The sequence below is a fragment of the Mesocricetus auratus genome, unplaced genomic scaffold (genome assembly GCF_017639785.1).
Source record: "Mesocricetus auratus isolate SY011 unplaced genomic scaffold, BCM_Maur_2.0 Super-Scaffold_100030, whole genome shotgun sequence".
NCBI classification, from domain to species: Eukaryota; Metazoa; Chordata; class Mammalia; order Rodentia; family Cricetidae; genus Mesocricetus; species Mesocricetus auratus.
In genome coordinates this window covers 5,669,448-5,691,978 of record NW_024429211.1, presented here as the reverse complement: position 1 = coordinate 5,691,978, position 22,531 = coordinate 5,669,448, and positions in this window count along the sequence as shown.

Genomic DNA, 22,531 nt, shown 5'->3' with positions numbered 1-22,531 from the left:
TGCTGCCTGAGCCAAGCCTTCCATCATTTTACCCAGACATCTTCATTTAGAATGTTTAGCTCTGTGTTGGGTTTTCTTCCCTACCACTTCATTGCACTGAAGTCCATCCTTTTACCAGAGAGCAGCAACCTTTCTGTGAAACAGAGACAGAGCATGCATTTTGGGTGTGAGAGACGGTATGGCATCTAACACAAGTAGTCTACAGTGTTGTAGCGTAAAAGCAGCCATTAAACAGCTAAATTAATGGAAGTAACTGTGCTGAGTTGGAGGGGGGTGGTTTGGGAAGAGTTGGGGGAGAGCAAAGAATACGATCAAAGCATATTGTATGAAAATTCCTTAAAATAAATGTTTAAAGAAACATTCTTGGACAGGCAACTCTAGTGAAGCATGAGCTCCAGTTGACCAATCCTCACTCAACCGTAAGACTTGAGAGCTTTACTCTGAGTCTTGTTGATTGCTCTGACTTTAGTTATTTGCCTCGGGCTGTCTTCTTTGTCACTGGTGATCAATAACTACAAATAACTATAAATCAGTCTTCTTCTAGACTAGTAGTTCCTTAGTCTATGATGGAAGGGCAGTGATGCAAAGTTTCACGTAGCCCAGGTTGGTCTTGAACTCTTTATCAAAAGCCATTGATAAACTGGGCTTTTGATCCTCATGACCTACCTGTCTAATGTTAGGGTTGTAAGTATGTGTCATCCAGTTTTATGCAGCATAGCAGATCAAATCCAGGACATCAAGCATACTAGGCAAATACTCCACTGATTTAGGTACATCCCCAGACTTGCTACAGTATTTTTTTTTTTTGGTTTTACGAGACAGGGTTTCTCTGTATTGTTTTGGAGGCTGTCGGTCCAGCCTGGCCTCGAACTCACAGAGATCCACCTGTCTCTGCCTCCCGAGTGCTGGGATTAAAGGCGTGCGCCACCACCGCCTGGCGCAACAGTATTTTTAATGAATTCTGAGTAAATTGCAACTATTACCTATTCAAATAACACCATGCCTTATTCTACTTTTGCCATCTGGAAACTATTAAATGTGTATGAATATTTATCTCTTAATCTATCACTCATATTCTATTTTATGTTGTCTGTCTTAATTCATCCTGTAATTCTTTCTTAAACTGTGACGCACATGTTGTTCTATTTACTACAAATGCTTCCAGAATGTATTTTCTACTCATAGAAGTTGTGCTTCTTCTAAAACTCCACTGGTCTTTTCATAGTTCATTGTTCTTTTATGCTTTTATTTTATTTTGTATATTGTAGGAGTGAATCCCACAAAGCTATCCGCCCATGAGGGCGGGGACAAGTAAATTAGCACAGGAAGCAGAAAAAAAGAAGCCCAGCTTGTGTGATTCTCTCTCTCTCGTAAATAAATATATTGTATTCCCTGTAGCATTGACTATCATCTTTAGTATATCTTTAATTATTTTAAGAATATTTTAAAAAAGAATTTTAGCCAAGCATGGTGGTGTATACACATGCCCCTAATGCTTGGGAGGCTGAAGAGCAGGGTTACAAGTTCAAGATCAGGTAGGGCTACTTAGTACATTCTAAGCTTATCTGTACTGTGTAGCAAGAATTTGTCTCAAAAAAAATAATAATCTCGGACAAACTACTGTTTATGCTATTCATCTGAAGTTCTTTGAGGTAAGGCTAACCGCGTTGTTCTTGCTTTACCGTCTCTCACTTCGGGTTAATTTCTTTCACTTTAGCTTTATGCTTGTGGATTACGATTTTTGTCATCACCAGAGCTTTATGAGAACATATTCCTTCCTATATGAGGCTTGCAGTTAATTCTGTCATGAACCCCAGGAACACATAACGTAGAACCATGGTGCAAACTCATTTCTCTGCTTAGAAACCGCTGGACTGCTTCAGCAATACACATTTTCAAGCCCAAATTGGTGTCACTACAGGTAGCATATCATGAATGTATGATTCAAAAAAATCTAACAAATATATTCACTGAGGGATTTATTTCCAGTTTTGACTTGATGTGAGACTCTCAGTTTCAAATACATTCTTCTCTAGGTGCCCAAAGAGACACATCGGCGTATCCTTGACTCATTAAAACTCCAGCCCTTGGACTGTGGGTGATATCAGTACCCTTCCCAAAGGCAGAGAAGTTGCTGAGATAACTCACACTGATTTTCGTTCTCATTTCCTTTTCGGCCCTTTGTGATGACGTTCCCTCTCAGTGTTGCTCTCTGTTTCTGTGTTCTAAAAGGAAAAATAATTTAAGGGATATTTATCTTTATTTGGTTATTCAATGCACTAGGCAGGGCTTTCAAGTTGCACATTCTTTTTTAATATTTATTAGTTCAGACTGGTTTTGGAAGCAGTCTAAAGATGTGTGTGCAGCCAGTGAGTTACCCTTAGAGATAACAGGTCTGGGTTTAAATCCATTATCTGACTTGAATTCATTGCTTGGTCTTAGCCTTACTGTGCCTCAATTACCTCATTCATTAATCAAAATCGTTCCTACCCTTATCAGTCAGTTCAGCTGCAGGGGAAGAAAATTCATTTTCGTTCTCCAGTGCAGTAAAGAATCTACACAAAGAGCTAAATGATACAACTAAATGTTACAACTGTTCCGGGCCAAAGCAGTTGGTACCGGCCTTTACCTCAGCACTCAACGCCAAGAGCTGGGTGTCTGGCTCCTCGGGGAGCAGTGCCTTTCAGGAATGATGCTCTTAACTGTAGTAAGGATCAGAATCGGGGAGCTAGAGAATGCTGCATGTGGGTCACAGGCAAGCAATCACAGCCCCCAGTGGATAACCTGTCCCTGCTTGGTTGTGATCAGTCAACCCATTGTCTTTGTGGCTATGCTTGCCAGGTGGGTGGTCAGCCTGGAAGGCATTACCCTGCACTCCCATGTTTGTTCTAGGACTTAAAGTGGAAAAATAAACATATCTCTTACTCTCTCCACAGTGTAGTGTGGGAAAGACTGGTTCCTGATCTTCAGTCTCTGCTTCTGAGACAGAAGCTTCAGAACAAGCATCTGAGAGGGTTCATCCAGGGCACTCGCTGACATCAAGGAAGGATGGAAGATAATGGGTGATAGACCAGATGCGCACAACCGAGCAGGCACCAGTACCCATTAAACGCTTAGGACCCTGAGTGTCTGGCTTTTGTTTCCCAATGATGCAGGGTTTGGGCTGCATCTTCACTGCTTGTGACTGAACAATGAAACTCATTTATACTCACAAGTGTTGATTCACCAAAATCTGACTCTCTCTCTCTCTCTCTCTCTCTCTCTCCTCTCTCTCTCCTCCCTCCCTCCTTCCCTCTTTCTTTCTTTCTTCCTTCCTTCCTTCCTTTCTTACTTTCTTTCTTTCTGAGACAGAGTTTCTCTGTGTAGCCTTGGCTGTCCTGGAACTCACTGCGTAGACCAGGGTGGCCCCAAAGAGAGATCCACCTACCTCAGCCTCCTGAGCGCTGAGATTAAAGGCATGTACCATTGTAAAGAGAAGCCTTCTCGCCAGCCTGGTTCCAGAGCCGCATCAGTCCCAAATAAACACACAGGAGGCTATATTAATTATGAAGCTGTTGGCCTTGCTTGTTTCTTACTGGCTAGCTCTGACTTAAGCATTTACCCCATAATTGTTAATCTATTACCGGAGAAATTTCTGGGCTTCCTACCCCATGGAGGTTATATCTCTACTTCCTGTGTTTCTCCTACCCAGAGTCCTCCTCGACTCCTAGTCCCACCTATCTTGCTTCCCTATTGGCCAACAGTGCTTTATTGACATATACACAGGACTTCCCCAACACACCATCACCATCCAACTCGGTTGTTTCTTTAAAGAAATAAACGAGTCGGTGATTTATAGATGAAACCCATGGCTCTCATCCAAGAGGCAACATTCCTTGCTCGGTCAGACAATACTGACATGATAGCAGCACCAGTTGGTTGGAACACGTGGATTACGTCAGTGCTCCAGTCTGACGTGGCCAGGCACAGCGCTGCAGAGAATAGCAAGGCAGCATTTGAATGATCACCTATAGAGCCCCCAGCACGCACTGTGACCATCCAGGAAAATCAATGAGGAGCAGCTAGAACCGTCCCTCGCTCATCTTGTTGGGTGATCCTGCAAAACACCCCTTCTTATCAGCAGTGCTCCTTGTTGCAAACAATGTGGGTTGCTGCACAAGGACTAGAAATGTGGTGTGTACCCTCGGGCGGAAGGTATCTGATACAAAAGAGAGAAACTACACTAAATAGAACTTCCCTCGACTTAGGAGAACTTGGGACACGAGGGACAAAATTGCAGAGGTCTTCCCTTGCCCTGTGAGTTAGCCTGGGCTAGCCTGTCTCCTCTGCAGTCCACATCGGTTGCTCTGTTAAGATCGTCACAATATGCCCCCCCCATCATCTGACATTTCCACATTTATCTCAGATAATTGCCCTGGTTATCCTTGAGGCACACCCTAGCTGGTCCCCCTGATAGTCCGGTATACTACAGAGGAGTCTGCAACTTGGAACAGTTTGAACGTTGATTCGTGTCACCCAGGTACTCAGGCCAGAGTCAATTGTAAGGATGAATGAAGCAAATAAACCCAAGTTATATGAAGGCTTTATATGAGTGACATCGCCATCCAGGCAAGGGGTGCCTCCAGGACACTTTACATCAAACAGCGACTGCTCAGAGAATCAGGTTCTCCATTACAGATTTTTCTCTCTGCCTACTGGATGCCCCCCTTGTGCCAAAACATAAAAGACACTGGGCCAGTTGCTTCTAAAACATATAACACTAGATATATGCCACCTTTCTCCATGATTTCTTCCCGCATTTTCTACCTGTTTCCAATTTCAAAAGTGGCCATTACATGTGGACTTCTCCTAAGTGAAAGGTCCACTTGACAGCTCCCATAAGACAGGTAGTCCGCTAGGCCCTACCTCCCCTGTCAGGAAACTGATCTGAAACAAATTCTTCCCCTACATTGTTTCTTTATTTTGTCTCATCAATAAGAAAAATAACAAAACAAAAACAAAAAACCCTGACACAGGATAAACAAACAACAAGAAGTACTGGAAAGGATGCACAGAAACTGGAATCCTTGAATGTAGAATTAGCATATGATCCAGCAGCTTCAGGACCAGGCATGTACCCTGGGAAGTGGAAGCAGGGGCTGGAGCAGTCCTTCAAGACCAGATCCTTAGCAGCCTGTTTCACAGAAATCCAAAGACTGAAACAATCCCATTGTCCACTGATGGAGGGAAAAAGTCAACAAAATGTGCTGTATCCATTTACAAAGTATCACCCCGCCTTGCATGCTGCAACACTGGCATCATACCCGCTAACTTGATAGTCAGTGGAGAAATCTTTCTTCTCTCTAGTGTTTTACTTGAATCCCTAACACTAAATGATATGATTTAGAAAAGTTAAAACTTTTATATCCTACTCTCAAAAAAATTGAACTAGGGATGTTGCTTAGTGTCAAAGTACTTTCCTACCATGGACAATATCCTGGTGTTAATCCATTGCGTCACAAATAATAAATTTTAAAAAATAGGTGTACACTCCCATGAACCCCTGGCTTCTCCATGGGTTTTGTGCTAAATGAGCCCTACAGAAATGTGTGCAAAGAGGGCACCTGAAGGCAAAACATGTCCATACCCAGTACACAATTCTGACGTTTTGTCCATGGCCTTGGGGTTTTTCAATGAAGTCAGTAACAAAGCAGAAACAGTAGGAGCCCTGGAGTTTCCAGCCATGGGGTACAGGAATGCTCAACACATTAGTGCAGTGTCAAAAATAAGGCAGGTGTCAAGAGGGTAGGGTGGGTTATTCCGTGGGAACGAAAGAGGGGTCAAAAAGCTTCATTGGTGAGTCTGTAAGCAGACTTAGTGGGGTGCATAGTGGCAGAAAGGACAGCAACCTTCAACCTCTGGAAGTCTTTAATTGCAGCCCGGGTTCTAAATAAGGAGCTTGATGACCTACCAGCTGTCAGGTATTTTTAGCCATGAATTTATTTATAGCACTTTTGTTTCAGCCACTTCAAGGGGAGGAAGAAGTCTCTGCACCTTCTTGCGATTTCTGCGATGTGTTTTGGAGAAAATAACTCCAATGTATTTCACACCTATAATTTTACTGCTTGGAAGGGACTTCCAGCCTTTGGCAGACACGGTGGTGAGATCTGCCCGTGCCAAGCCTGTGACCTCCCAGGTCCTGGTGCTGCACAGCCCTGTTCAAAGGGGGAAAGCCACATCGCACATGTCTCTCACATAGAGAGAGTTGAATCTTCACCCTGCTTTTGGCAGATGTGCTCCCAGGATAGCTGATCTCCCGATACACTGGGCTTTTGAGACCCTCCACTGTTTCCTTTCTGTAACAGCATGTCGCCTATGCTTAAATCTAGTCTAGAATCCATTCCTATGGAAAGTACACACAGCTGTGCTGTAGTCCCAGCAACTTGAACGGCTAAGGTGGGAGCCTGGACCACAGAGCAAGATGCTGCCTTTTAAAAGAACCATAGCCTTCTCTTTCCACCCAGCACTTGTACGTCTCTGCCTGCTTCCTAATGTAGATTGATTTCTGCTTCCACACTCACTCATGCATTCTCCATATTTCATCCATCCTCAGACGGGAGAAGACTGGTATTCTCTTTTTATTAATGGCGTGTAATTTATTTAACTTTGAAGGATATTCCTTTTTGTTTTATTTATAAGCTTAAGCTAATAATAGGTGCAGAAAACCTATCAGTGTCTGCCGTGAGGAACACGGGGCAATGCAGACGGAGCATGGCCCACGACTTCTGCCCCTGGCACGCTGACTTTCTGTGCTCCCATTAAGGGGCGTGCCTTTGATATGAACATAAGCGGCCCAGCCTCTCTATGCCAGGGCAACTATACTGCAGGCAATTGCTGCTGAGCCCAGTGGGAGTTAGGTACGAATGCTCTGAGCCTTCTGGAATCTCCTCACAATCTCCGTCATCATCTGCCCATCACATCCTAAAATCACCCCACCTAAGGACAGTGAATCTTCTTTCTGGGACAGGGTATTGTTAGGGATTCAAGGTTGGCCTGGAACTCATGACCCTCCTGCCTTAGTCTCCCAAGTGCTGGGAACACAGGTGTGGACTCCCATGTGGACTCCAGCTCAAGTCCTCCACCTTTAAGGAGCGTGGCTGTCCCCACTAACCGCATCCTCTCTGGTCTCCGCAGTCCCCCGAACCCCAGTGGGAAGTCAGCTTTGGGATCTCGGTATTTTTTCCCCTCTATCCACCTTACCACTTTCGACAACTTCTTTCCGTAGCTCTGTTTCAGTAATGTTCCTGCCTTTGCCCTCTGTCCGCCCCCGTCCACCGCTGCCGTGCCCCCCCCTCGCCCTTCCCCCACCCCACCCCCACCTTTGAACTTTGTGTCATACAGGCAGACAGGTCAAATTCATTCCCATTTCTGCATGCTGGGGCTTTGTGATCTGAACTTTGTTGAACAAAAAGGACTATTCTCCCAGTGGCAGGAGTTTCTAGAGATAAGCAAAACAAAAAACAAAACAAAACAAAAAACTTGCCTGCGAGTGTCTCTTTCTGATACAAACCAGCCAATCCATAGTTTACACCCCAACCTCTAATCCCCTGAAGCCAGGCAGATTTAACGGGCAAGGCTCACACCAGGTCATCTTCAGACCTGATCACCTGACACTGCCTAGTGTCCTCCAGGGAGGGAGTCATAATAAAAGCCAGACTCGCACTCTCCTCCCTTCCCTCAGAGTTGCACTGGCAAGCCAGTCTGAGGCCACCGCAGTGGCTGGTCCAAGCTCTTCTCTGCCAGTAGCAAGTCATCCTTTGGGAGGCAGTCACTTCCTGGTCTGCTGTCCTCACCACAAAGCCATGTGTTTAAACACCACCACTCAATGTGAAACCATCCTGCGAACTCAAATGAAGGTGTCTGAAAGTTTTCTAAAGGAATCCACGCAACAGTACTCATCGTTTTCATCATGATGATTAACCATTAACCATTAACCCTGGCTGCAGACCCTAGTCACTTCTGAGGGTGTCCCTGCCTTTCATGCCTTTCCCAAGCACCTGACTTCCCTGCCCTGCTGCCGGTATCTCCCAGTTGATGAAGAAAACAGAAAACACCAGAGTTGAAATTCCTCCCTTCACCAAATAGCCTGCTCATGCTTAGATGGCAATCATACAGAAGCTGCTCTGTGTCCCTGCACAGAGCCTGGCCTTCCACTAGAAGTTCACTGGATCTTCATCATCCATGAAGTCACAGAAGAGGCGGCTATTTCTTTGTCATGCTTCACTGTAATCATGCCTGCTACACAGTACAGCATGTTTAAGCAATGCTCTTGACACAGTGTCTCTCAGTCTCTGGTCATGCTGACTATCTGAGGTGAATCTCTAAGCCTGCTTAAATGCATCTGAGACACTCAGGTATGCATCCCTGGAAGACAAGGACTTCTGGGAAATGTGACCAGAACAACATAGCACAGGTAAAGAACTTAGCATGAATCCTTTAGCCTAATATTCAAGTAGGGTTCGGGTGTGTACGATTCCCTCACACTTCTTCCCATAGCTGGTTTGCATCAGTGATAAGCATGAACAGAAACTTAAAAATAGAAACAGCTGCAGGGCAGTGAAGAAAAAGTAGAAACTACTGTCTAAGCCTTAGAACAGATTGACTGTCACAGGAATATCGAGCCAGGAGTGAGGACACTGTTCTAGAATATAATAGTACTTCACAAGGTTTGGGATGTGCCAACCTGGCCAGTTTGTCAATGGCTGTAAAGGACTTTACCAGCTCCCTGATTTGGAACTTTGTCTCTTGAGCTTAGGCCTGAGCCCAGTGCTTTGCATTTGGTAGGCATGTGATCTGTCATTGTGCTAAACTTTCAACCCCAGAACCCTACAGTTTTACAGGTCTGAAGTCTCCATGAATTTATAGAGTCAAATCCAAGGGTCTAAGTACCCAACTCCATGAGTCCAAAAACCCAATTCCATGAGTCTAAGCACCCAATTCCATGAGTCCAAGCACCCAATCCCATGAGTCCAAGCACCCAGTCCAATGAGTTCAAGCACCCAATCCCATGAGTACAAACACCCAACTCCATGAGTCCAAACACTCAATCCCATGATTCTGAGCACCCACCTCCAGTGGACTTCCAGCTGACAACTTTGCCTCAGTTAATTTATCACCCCCAAAGGCTCAACTGCCTGTGCTTCCTCAGCCCTCTTGTCATAAAAACCTCAGTCCTGCTTCACTTGATGGAGACCTTGCTCTGCTTTAGAACCAAGCCTGTGTCCCTGATTTACAGATCTATCCCATACCACAATACAACTGTCTTCCCCTTTATTTTAACTTAATATGTGGTTTCCTGGTTTACACCATTAGACTCCCATATATTTAACATGGTGGAAGTAGTCTGAATGACAGACAGCCCTGAATGCCCAGATCCTCTGAATTGGACCTTATGTGGGAAGAAGGTCTCTGTAGAAGTCAAATAAGCCTCTTGGGATGGGATGTTGTCCTGTACTATTTGGGTGAACCAAAAGCAAAAATGAGGGTAAAGACCAGAGTGGCACCCATCTGGACCAAAGACAGGGACCACAGGCTTCCCTCGGAGTCTGGGAAGGAAGGGGCAGTATTCCCCCTCAGACCCATAAAACTAAGTAAGCCCTGCGAATGCACAGAGACTTCAGATCTGCAACAAAACTGCAGAATAAATTTGAGTTTCTTTCCGCTACTAGGCTTTAACAATTTATTAGCACAGTGAGAAGAAACTAACACCCTTACATTTTAATCTCTGACCTCCCCTGGTTCTTTTTATTTTGCTTTTGTAATTTATTTAAGAAGTCCGGCCACCCAGCCGAACAAAATTCCCTGTGTTTTGATGGAGCTGACTGCATCTTCATGGCTGTGTTTTTCTTCAATTAAGGTAAATCCTATATTTTGATTTTGGGATCTGAAGTCCTCATTAGAGAAGTTCAATCTAGGGGAGTAATTACTCATCAGGTGGGCTGTGAAATCCCTATGGCACTAACTCAGGAGACGCATGCCTGTCTGTCTTCATGACTAAACATTGATTGTTTCATCCAATGGCACTTTGATGGATCCCTAATGAAGGCCTCATCAACAGGCAGTGGACATGTTGATGAATGACTTTGACAACTATTCGATCTAACTTTTGTTAAGAAGGGCAAAGAGAGTGTGCTTTTCACGACTTTATCGCTTCTGAAATTATTGGCTAAATTTAATCCATATAAAGAATATTTTCCAGTCAAATATTTGCTAAACCCGAGGCACAGTTTGAACAGGACAGGTAAATATTTGATTTTACACCAGTTTTCATAAAAATTAATTCATTTTCTGTCGTTATCATTCTCTTTGCTCTCATTGCTTTCTCTTCCATCAGCCCTGCCTCTGGGTTCTGATAGGTGCTGTTGCTTATCCAGCACACCTTCTGGGAACTCAGCCTATTCCTGAGCCTAAGGATGCCGGTGCATTTGGAAATTTTCTTCCTCATGAAAGGCAGCTCAGACTTTCAGGTTCATGCAATGGCGTGCCCTGCGTTCTTCCCCAGGGCTTGCTCTAGCGTGAGTTGGCACATAGTACTGGTCCATAAGCTGAACCAGGTTTCACCTCCGAGCTACTGTGTACCCCCAATACATCCTCCCAAGCCCAGCGTCCTGGAACGATACATTCCTAGCGCCAAATCAACCTAAAGCATTACAAAATGTGAGCATCTTCAACACTTACCACACACCCCTATGGTTCCCCACAGCTCAGCATCAGTGTGGACTCTCAAGCAGGTTTTCTTTTTGAGAGAGGAATAGCTTCTAGGAATTTCTTGACTATTTAAAATCAGTGTTGCTTTTGGATTTGAGGATAAAACTAATTCAAACTACATTTTCATTGGTACAGAAGGGCTTTTTGGTGTGCCAAATGGTGGAAAACACCTGCAAATGAGAGAGTATGGGGTATGTATCAAGTGACTGAAAGGTGAGGAACTTGAGAACAACTGAGGATTTGCCTCTGCTTCCTCTGCAATGTTTCCCATGGTGCCCAGACTCACTGGCCTGCATTGAAATGTTTTGAAAGTCTTGGGGCTACAGGTGTTGCCTGGTGCAGGTAGAGCCCATGTGAGGCTCTAGTTCATCCTCCAGCATGGAAAGGAAGGCTTATACAACAACAGTACTAGGATCCAACTCAGAAATAGGAGAACTTGTTAGAGTCAATGCAGCTCCTTGGGTTCCTAAGCCTTCATTTTAACTATGCTAAAGTAATTCTGCCATATAAAGTGTTCTGCCAACTTTAGCATACCCCTTAAAATAAATAGCCCACAGATAAAAATAAGATTTTTTTTCCAGGGGAATTATAAAAACAAAAAAAAGGAAATGGTTTAATATATCTTCATGCCAAACCAAAATTTAAGACTTCAGAACCAGGAGTTCCATAGAAGCCAACTGGGATGCCTTATAGCATGAAAAATGTCGTTGTGCTCCATGAACACAAGTAAGACAAGCGATCAAATTTCTATGATACTGTGTGGAGTTTAAATTTTGATAAAATGTTTCTGAACTTGGTCAATAACGTTGGAGAACACAGGACCTGAGCCAGTGAACCTCAGTCTCATTCTCCACCCACAGGACAGGCGAGTCTAACTTCTGGTGCCCTGAGGAGAACCACCAGAGACCTGGGGACTGCACACTGTGAATCCCATCCCGACAGGGTCCAGCCTACCCTAAGACTGCCAAAGACTTGGTGCTAGGACCACCTCCATTCACACAAGAGGAGAGCCACCAGAGTATTGGACCTGCTTGCACTCACCGGAAAGGAACCCTGGCCACATACCCACCAGGAGAGGAAGAGCCTCCTTCTGCACCCACTGGAAGAAATGATGGGAAGGAGACCATATAAAAACACACTTAACAACAGAAAAACCAATATGACACTGTCAGAGTCTAGAGACTCGACACCCGCAAGACCTGAACAGACCAATGCAGATGAAGCAGATGAGAAAGACCTTAAAAAACAACTCAGGAAAATGATAGAGGCCCTCAAAGAGAATATAAGAAAATCCCTTAGAGAAATGGAAGAAAAAAACAAACCAAAAATGCAAAAAAAAATGCAAGAAATGGAAGAAAATAACAAACCAAACAAATCCAAGAAAGAGAGGAAAAAACAAAACAAAAATTGCACAAAACAATTCAAACAGTACAAGGGTTGAAAGCTGATATAGAGACAATTAAAAAACACAGTCTGAAGGAATGTTGGAAATAGAAAACCTGGGCATCTGCAAGCACAACCAACAGAATACAAGAGATGGAAGAAAGAATCTCAGGTGTTGGAAATACACTAGAGGAAATAGGTTCGTCAACCAAAGAAAATCTTAAGTCCAACAAGTCCCTGACACAAAATATCCAGGAAATATGAGACACTGTGAAAGAACCAAACCTAAGAATAATAGGCATAGAAGAAGGTGAAGAAACCCAACTCAAAGGGGCAGAAAACATATTCAACAAAATAATAGAAGAAAACTTTCCCAACCTAAAGGAAGACATACCGATGAGAGTACAAGAAGCTTACAGAACACCAAATAGAGTGGACCATAAAAAAAAAAGTTCCCTTGCCACATAAAAATCAAGACCCCAAACATACAGAATAAAGGAAGAATATTAAGAGCAGCCAGGGAAAAAGATCAAGTAACACATAAAGGCAAAATTATCAGAATTACACCTGATTTCATGGTAACTCTGAAAGCCAGAAGGTCAAATGGACTTTGGCTGCCCATCCCACAATGAGAGATGCTCTCTCAGCCTGGATTCTTGGGGGATGACCTTGGCCCTGCCCTGGATGAAATGACAGACTCTGGAGATCCTCCATGGGGGCCTCACCCTCCCTGGGGATCAGAGTGGAGATTGGGTGGGGGACTGGAAGGCCTGGTTGGGGGGGGGGAGGGAGAGGGAGCTGGCATTGACATGTGAAGCAAGCTTGTTTCTAACTTAAATTTAAAAAGGGGGAAAAATTACATAGTACAAAGCAAAAATAAAGAAAGGACTGACTGGAAAGAAGGGAAGAGGTAAAGATAGATGGACAGGCAAACATTCAGTATTAAAGATATCCGCCAAACTTAAGATACTGTCAATGTCTTAAATTTCAGCAAAGCCAGGGAAGGGAATGGAATTTTAACTATATTTTTAAAGCTTCATTTATACAGAGTCTCTCTGCATTAGTTATGGCAGTGTCTCTGTAAGCTCAATGCCTCACAGAAACACCCGAAGATATGAAGTGGTTTTGCCCATCAATCCAGAGACTCCGGTTCACTGTGGTATGGATTCCATAAGAATGAAGAGTGAAAACAGGAGCTTGTGCTAGCTTCCATTTACATGTAGAGAACCGGGAAGCTGAAAGGGAAGGCCTGAGTCAGGTATGGGCATCACCTCCAAAGGTCCAGCCCTAGTGACCTGCTTCTCCCATGTGGACATCCCTCTTGAAGGCTCCACAGCCTCCAAAATCATAGGACAAGCTGAGAGCCAGCATTTGAAGCATGTGCCTGTAAGGGGCAGGTGAGTGGGAACTTAGAAAAAGAGAGGGGGAGAAGAGGATGAGAGAGTAGGTCATGGGGGAGCAAGAAGGTTGACTTGGGGGAAGAATAGAGGAGAGCAGGATGAGAGATACCATAATAGAGGGAGTCATTATAGTTTTGAAGAGAAATCTGGCACCAGTGAGACCTCCAGAGATCTACAAGGATGGCACCAACTGGCAAACTAAGCAATAGTGGAGAGACTACCTTAAGTGCCTATCCCTGATAATGAACTTGACAACTACCTTATACGCCATCCTAGAACCTTCATCCAGTGACTGATGGAAGCAGAGGCAGACACCCACAGCTAAACACTGAACTGAACCTCTGGAACCCAGTGACAGAGAAAGAAGAGTTATGAGCATATGGGCAAAGAATGGGCTGGCGAAGGCAGCAGAGACAGCTGATCTGAACAGGGGAGAACTCTTGGACCCCAGACCGACAGCTGGGAGGCCAGCATGGGACTGATCCAGACCCCCTGAATGTGAGAGTCAGTGAGGAGGCCTGGGCAACCTATGGGGCTCTGGGCAGTAGATCAGTGTTTATCCCTGGCATACAAATGGACTTCGTGTGTCCATAACACAAAGACTCTTGGGAGAGGGCCTGGACCCTGCCCCGAGAGAAATGACAGACTCTGGATATCTCCTTTGTGGAAAGGAGTAGGGATAGGGTGGGAGGCTGGGGGGATGGTGGGGAGGTGGGGGAGGAGGGGAGGGAGAGGGAGCTGGGATTGACATGTGAAGCAAGCTCTTTTCTAAAAAAAATGTAATAAAAAGATAATGGAAAGAAAAAAGAGTCTCCAAAATAAATCTCATAAGGAACTAAGGCCTGCTTATCATGTGACTGTTTGGTAAATAGGACTAAGGTTTTTTGTTGTCCTCCTCATCCTCCCCCTCCTCGTCCTCCTTCTTCTCTAGAATTTGTCATTAAAAGTTTAGATTTTATAATTTACTATTTAAACTTTATGGGATTAAGGAAAACATATGTTGCAGTTTAGATGCTCTCAGCTGAGAAACATCTTTATAGATTCCACAAACAGAATAAAACATAGAATACCTCAGAAAATACAAATTGCAAAGCAATTGAAAACTAGGAAAATGGCTTCCCAATTGATGTAGTCATAAAAATCAGTGGAACATAAATAAACACCACTTTTGAAAACTGGACAAAGATAATGACCAACAGCAAAATAAACAGAGAAAATTAAGAAATACAGACACCACTTGCAACATTAGTAAAACGTATGATTCTGGAAAAGCAGAAGAAAAATGTAAAAGGTGTTTCAAACATAAGTAATGTAAAAGCAAAACCAGCAAAGCAAGGGACTGGAGGGTCTTGCCTACATGTGTGAGATAACCTGCGTTTCCCATCCTGACCCTTGGGAAGCTGTAGAGGTGAGGCAGGGAGGAGAAACAGGGTGAGGGAAAGAGGTACAGCCCCTGCCTAGCTTTGCAGCAGCTGCAAAAACTCATTTGGGGTTTTCAGCTCCATAACTGTGAGTTCTGGAGGTGTTTTCTCTTACTCCTTCAGCTGTATCTCCTTACATACACATATCCTGTCAGAGTGGTAGCATAGCAACCTCACCCAGCAAATCCACAAAAAAAAAATAACACTAGCATGTCCCTAGACAGGAGGGTATCTCTCCAGGAGCTGGGGAGTCCAGAAATGGCAGGGTACCCTTTCTGTTGTATATGTTGGTGGGGAGATGACCAGAGGAGGGGAGCATGCCACGTATAGGAAGCCCACATAGAGGCACCTAAATAAACCAGTTTGGTCCCAGGAAGAAGAGTCGGTCAGAGGGCCAGGAGCCTGGTGTTTGTTGGTTTGTTTTCGTTTTTTGTTTCACGGTTTGGCTGTTTTCTCTTTTGTGTTTCTTCGGGACCCAACATCTAGCTCCCAAATAAATCACACATGGAGGCTTATTCTTGCTTATAAATACCTGACCTTGGCTTGGTTTATTTTTAGCCAGTTTTTTTTTTAACTTAAATTATCCCAACTACCTTTTGCCTCTGGGTTTTTTGTTTGTTTGTTTGTTTCTTTTCTTATGTCTGTTAATCTTACTTTTACTCTTACTCCACAGCTGGCGGTATGACTGCTCCCTTCTTTTCTTGCTCCTTGATCTGTCTTCACCATCCCTATTTTTCTCCTTCTATTTATTCTCTCTGCCTGTCAGCCCTGCTTACTTTTTTTCTCCTGCCTCGCTATTGGACATTCAGCTCTTTATTAGACCATCAGGTGTTTTAGACAGGCAAAGTAACACAGCTTCCCTGAGGTAAAGGAAGGCAACTTAAAAGAATGCAGCACATCTTCGCATCGTTAAAACAAGTGTTCCACAGCATAAGCCAATGGAACACATCTTAACATTCCATAACAGGATCCCAAGTCTTAAGGCTGCCACCTGGGCTGTCCTGGAGCAGCAGAGAACGAGACGGGATCAGATAATTATGAAAACGGCTATAAAACAATGCTGAGTACAGAACTAAAGCCCAGCTGGGGATGGAGCTGAGTGGGTAGGGTGCTTTCCTGGCAAGCATGAAGTCCTGGAGTCAATGCCCACACCACACAAACGGGTGCAACTGGCAAAACACCGAACACCCCACACAGGGAGGCGTGTCAGGTGTTCAAGGCCATCCGCGGCTACACAGCAAGATCAAGCCCAGCTTGAGCTACATAAGGCCCTGTCTCAAATCAAACAAATAAATGCCCAGATAACAGAAAACCTATAGCTCTAAAATTTGTTTAAAATCTATATATCCAACTGAGTAATACTTCATTAGGTAAATGTACGGCATTTTCTTTATTCATTCTTTAGTTGAAGGGCATCTAGGTTGTTTCCAGATGGAGCCCTTATCCTTTGGGAGGAGTGAACGGGGTATTGGCTGGGGGAGAAGAGGGGAGGCAGGAGGAGGAGTGGGAGGACTGTGATTGGAATGTAAAATGAGATTAAGATAAATAAATACATCTTTATATCCAGAGGGGAGAAAACGTGTGTGTGTGTGTGTGTGTGTGTGTGTGTGTGTGTGTGTGTGTGTGTATGAAAGGGAGGGGTGTTCATATGGGGTTATCTGTGACCTCTTGCTGTCACTATTTCCTAAAACTTCTTGAGTGTGAGTGTGTGTGTGTGTGTGTGTGTGTGTGTGTGTGTGTGTGTGTTTACCCAAAGAGGAGCAAACCCAGGTCTCTCCTATATCAGAGGCAATCATTTCACACTGAGCCACACTTTGAGGAACACTGTAGGTATCTTTAAAAATTGGGAGGTTAATTCCTTTTACAACAATGTCAAAGTTAAACAAAACTACAGGATGAGTCTCTGTAGGTTTTATTGGGGAACAGAGCTAAGAGGACCGCGATCCATCTTGACACACACATTGCGTTGGGCTGCAGAGCCTCATGCCAGGCTGCTGTGGCAGAGCAGTAAGCTGCCTGTGGGCTGTGAGTACCTGGATGGGCTTATTACCGGGCACAGGTATGACCCCCCTTCCTCAGTCTCCCTGGTGCCATTGTAAATCAGCTTCCACAGCAGAGGAGTGATCTGCACACCCTGAAAGACCTTCTGCTACAAAGAGGCAAAGTACCAGGAAGGCTTAAAATATTCAAGGGAGTCAGCAAGATAATACAGCAGGCTTCAAAGCCCAGAGGGACATGAGGGTGGTCGGAGACAAATTGGAAGTGCCTCTACCCGTTGCCTCTCCTGGACATGTATCATACCCCAAGAAAAAAGCAGAGAGCAATTGGACACCGAGGGCTAATCTGAATGGACACTGAGGCTCTGACCTTCAAATCCGGGACAGGAGGGGACCACAGTTGAGCACAGCAATCACCAAACAGATCCATGTGGATGGGATCCGTACTCTCTGTCCCTTATGATTTCCTGATCCTCTGGTCAGAATTCATCCTAATGATACCCAGGCTGATCAACGACAGCAATGTCAGAAATGCAAGCACTTGGTGTGAAATCGGGACATCACAGGAAGACAGTGCCACGTGCCTCCAAACGCACTGACATTTCCACCAGGATCCATTGGAGGAAAAAAACATATAAAGAATTAACACACACTCATCAGGGACTATCACACCACCCATCACATGCGGCGGGTCTTCATCCACAGGCTGCAAAAAGCCTCATTTACTTGGGAGAAAATAAGCTTACTCTTCAAATACACTTGCAATTTTCAAAATGAATGGTCACACCCTGAAGCACATGGTGGTGTCAGAAAGTCTTGGGGGCTGTATTGCCCAAACCATGTTTGTCTCCGTGAAGCAATAACATTAGGAAATAATTAAAACCCCAAAATTTATATAATTTTGAGGGAAGAAACCAAATAAAACTAGAAAATGCCATAAATAATAAATGTGGACATGGTAGGGCCAACCACCAAGAAGTGTGCCGGGAAGGCTGTTTTAAGACAAGTGTCCTTATTTGCATTGGTTACGGCCAGAGACAGACTAAAATAAATTAAATTTCCGCACAAGGATCCAGAAGTAACAACAAAACAATAGGCCTGAAAGAATTAGAAGGAAAATAACTTAATTCAACAAATAAACCTCCACATAAAGCCCCAAATAGCAGTGCCGCAATGGATACTCCAGAAATCAATAAAGCTAACTTTGAGAAAACAAAGCAAGAAGGAGAGTTAAACACAAGCGGTGTAGAACGCAAAGGCGCGGGGGATGCCGACACAAGGATCCGCATGCCGCAGAAGATTCCAGCCCACTCCAGCTTTAGAATGGGGATGGGGCTTGGCAGCTGCGAGGGATCTTGGCGATTCCTTACAGTCCCATTTTACTGATTGGTAGGTAAGCGTTGAGCACGCATTAAGTGTGCCCTTTGTGACACCCACACAAAGAAGTAAAGCCCAGATCTCCAAGACCCCTGAGTGCTCCTACTCAGCAGGGGGGGACTCAGCAAGGATCAAACTCCATCTCCAGGTTTGCATCCAACGTACCCGATTAGAAGATGATTGACTCAAAGCCTAGATGCGTGGGGGATGCAGCTCTCAGCTCAATGGTAGATGGGTTGGGGATCAGCTCAATGGCAGAGCATTTGTCTTGCTTGTGTGAGGCACTGCGTTTCAGTCCCAAGATTAAGAAAGGAGGAAGGGAAGGAGGGAGGGAGGAGAAAGGAAGGGAAGAAGACAGTGAAGGGAAAAGGAGGGAGAGAAATGTGTACATACTTTATGAAATAGCTAAGTCAACCTCGTTATCACACATTTATTAATTTCTTATGGTGAAAACACTTAAAATCCGGCCTTGGGACAATTTTCAAAAAATGCAGTGTTGTTGCTCACTGTATCCCCATGCTGTCCTCGGTTGCTCTGACCAAGTTGATCCATGCACTGGCTTCCTTTCTACTGTTCTAGAATTTAGACACTTCTTACCGACAGTGCACGTCCCCTAAGTTTGTCCCCCCAAGGATCATTTGATGTTGCTGAATGAAGGCGTCTTTCCCACCACGACAGCACTGACCGATACAGTTTGCACCTCCGAACCTAATCATGCCCATGCCTTGCCTTTTATTGTTCAGCTGATTGCATCCATTACGTGGAATGGTGTACCTGAGCACTTTCTGTATATTTCCATCTGGGGTACCTATGAAGAGTGTCCACTTTAATGCTTCCTCCACCTTAGAGACATTCTGTGCTGGGTGGTAACTATGGGCCATTGCTCTAGAACACCAGTAATGTTTCACACCCTTGTCTTGTCTGGGTTTTAAAGGGACAGAGTCTTTTGTTTTCTCAGTAAATGTGACATCAGCCTACCTTTAATACTACAAATTCTCTCTCTCTCTCTCTCCTTGTCTCCCTCCCTCCCTCAGCCCCCTCTCTCAACCTCACTCCCCATCTCTTTAAAAACCTTCTTTGTTAGTTTGGTTTTTTTAGGTGTATTTTTGATGTTTTGTTTTTCAAAACAGGATTTCTCTGTGTAACCCTGGCTGTCTGGGAACTCACTCTTACTCTTCAGACCAGAATCTCAAACTCACAGAGATCCATCTACCTCTGCATTCAGAGTGCTGGAAATAGAGATTTTTTTAATCCTAAGGGATTATCTCTTATGCATACTAAGGATTAGATTTTTCCCTAAAGGTTATCTTCTCAATAGCTACATAAATTGAAATTTGTATATACGAATATATTACTTATGTTAATAAAGTTGAATTAAATTTAAATTTTGCCTCAGGAGAGCTCCCAGTATTTAACAATATTTTGCATTCTTTCAATAAACCAGAAAAAAATCCATCTTTTAAATGTTGTCTAACGAAATATCCTATTAATTAGCATCTGGAAGGAGTTGGGAAAGAGCAGTAAATACGATCTGCACAGATGTCACATTAAGGAATGCAAAAAAAAAAAAGAGAGAGAGAGAGAGACTTCTTGGAGTAATTTAGATCAAAAGCAAGCCCAGATTTTAATCCTCTACTTCCCGTTAGAGCCTGTGGACTGTGGTCTGTTTTGTGACTCTCTATGTGTGTCTGGTCTGCCTGAACCTAATAAAGGGCTTTGCTCTATATTTATTGACAATATACAAAATATAGTATGAGGAAGGATATGGGGAATGGTTATAGAGATACTTCATGGTTTTCTAAAGGAACCCGTGCCCCCAAATGACACAGACTAGCACTCAAAACTACAAACAGATACCATTAACCTACACACATGTTGCTTCCAACATTTATAGCATAGCTGTTGTTTCTGATTCCCTTTGACCTGTTGGCTGCTTTCAGCAAATGACTATGATTACTCACACAAATACACGTACACTAAATTACTCAGGCTCAGGGCATCGAAGAGGACATAGTATAAGATGAAAGCATCAGGCTATGCATTTAGCTCAGATTGTAAAAGCTGACTTAAGGGGAAATGCAAGGCACACTAAGGTTGGCCACATTTTTGCTTGTTTGTTTGTTTAGTAAGTTAGACTTTAAAAGGCTGAGTATGCAGTAAGATAGCAAGCTAAGCACATAGCCACATACACACAAACTTAATTCAAAAAATTGTTATTATGTATATATAAGTGTTTTGCCTGCATATATGTCTGTGTATTATTCGCGCTCCTAGTGGCCTCACAGGCCGGAAGAGGGGACCAGATTGCCCTGGAACTGGAATTCCAGATGGTTATGAGCCACAGTGTTGGTGATTGGAATCAAATGCAGGGGCCCCATAGGAGCAGTCAGTGCTCCTAACCATCTCTCCTGTCTCAAAGCACACACAGTTAAAAAAAATAACAAAAGAACCCAAATCTTGGAATCAAATTGAACACCCTGATATTAACCTATACATGTATGAACAGCTGATCTTTGACAAAGAAGCTAAAAATATACAATGGAAAAGAGAAAGCATCTTCAACAAATGGTGCTGGCATAACTGGAGGCTGGCATGTAGAAGGATGAGGATAGACCTATGTCTATCGCCATGCACAAACCTTAAATCCAAATGGATCAAAGACCTCACCATAAATCCAGCCACATTGAACCTGCTAGAAAAGAAAGTGGGAGGCACCTTTGAACAAATTGTTACAGGAGACAGCTTCCTGAACATAACTCCAGTAGCACAGACCCTAACAACAAAAAAACGGGTAGAGATCTCCGGGCGCGACCCAAACAGAAGAACTCCGGTCAGAATCGGTTATATCCTTCTCTATCAGACCTAGAAAATGGAAGTAGCTCAGACTCAGACTCGTCACAGTCTGAAAAGGAATGGTTACTTGCTGAGATCGCGGCCCTTAAAAAAGAACTAAAAAAGATTCAAATTAAGGAAAGACAGGACAGGGAGAGAAACCCTTCCCCATACTTTGAAAAAAGGGACTCCTATGAGATAACCCAGTCTTTCTCGGACCTGGAGGGAAGACCCAGAGGAGGGGTCCAATGCTGCCCGGTGGTGGCTCCAGTAATGGAAGTTCCAGATCCGAACAATTCTGGACAGGTCATTCGGCGTCATAACCCTTTAAATTTTAAGGATATAAGACAACTTAAAGAGGCAACTTTAAATTATGGAGCACAGGCTCCCTTTACACTTTCCTTAATGGAATCTTTTGCGTCTCTTAACTTGACACCTAGTGATTGGCAGCAGCTTTGCCGAGCGACTCTATCAGGGGGAGATTATTTGATTTGGAGAGGTGAGTTTCAGGAAAGATGCAGCCAGACAGCCCAAAGAAATGCACAGGCCGGACAGCCCCAGAGAAATGTGGAGATGCTTACCGGGAGTGGTCAATATGCCACCATTCAGCAACAAATGCAATATGACATCGCAGTCTATGCCCAAGTGGCAGCAGCGGCCCAAGGGGCTTGGAAAGCATTGCCTTCCAAGGAAGGAGGGGATCATCTGTCCAAAGTCCTTCAAGGACCCTCCGAACCTTTTCAAGACTTTGTAGACCGTCTCAGTCAGGTAGCAGAAAGAATATTTGGGGGCATTGGGCCTGCGATGCCAGTCATCAAGCAGATGGCATTTGAAAATGCAAATAAGTACTGTAAGGAAGCTCTTCGCCCCTATCGTAATAAAAGTCTAAATGACTATATCCGGATTTGTAGGGACATTGATGGGAACTTCATCCAGGGCCAAGTGTTAGCTGCTGCCATTCGGCCCCAAGTGGGGAAAGAAAGACCTACTCTGGGAGGGAGAAAAACATGTTTCAGCTGCGGTAGGGAGGGACACTTCCGTAGAGAGTGCCCTCAAAATAGTACTACGGGTCTCAAGCGACCTGGTTTATGCTCCCGTTGCCGAAGGGGATATCATTGGGCCAAAGACTGCTACTCTAAAACTGACCGGGAGGGAAATTTCCTTCCTGCTAATAATAATCAGGGAAACGGGAGGAGGGCCCCGCCCCAGGGCCCCAAAACCAATGTGTACGGGGCAATGACCCCTGCTCCGGGCAGTGGCAGGATTCATTTTCTCCCCAGAGCAACCCCTTCATATCTCAGACCTCCTCAGAGCCACCTCGGGAGTGCAGGATTGGACCTCGCTCCCTCTGCCCGGGCAATCCTAACACCGGAAA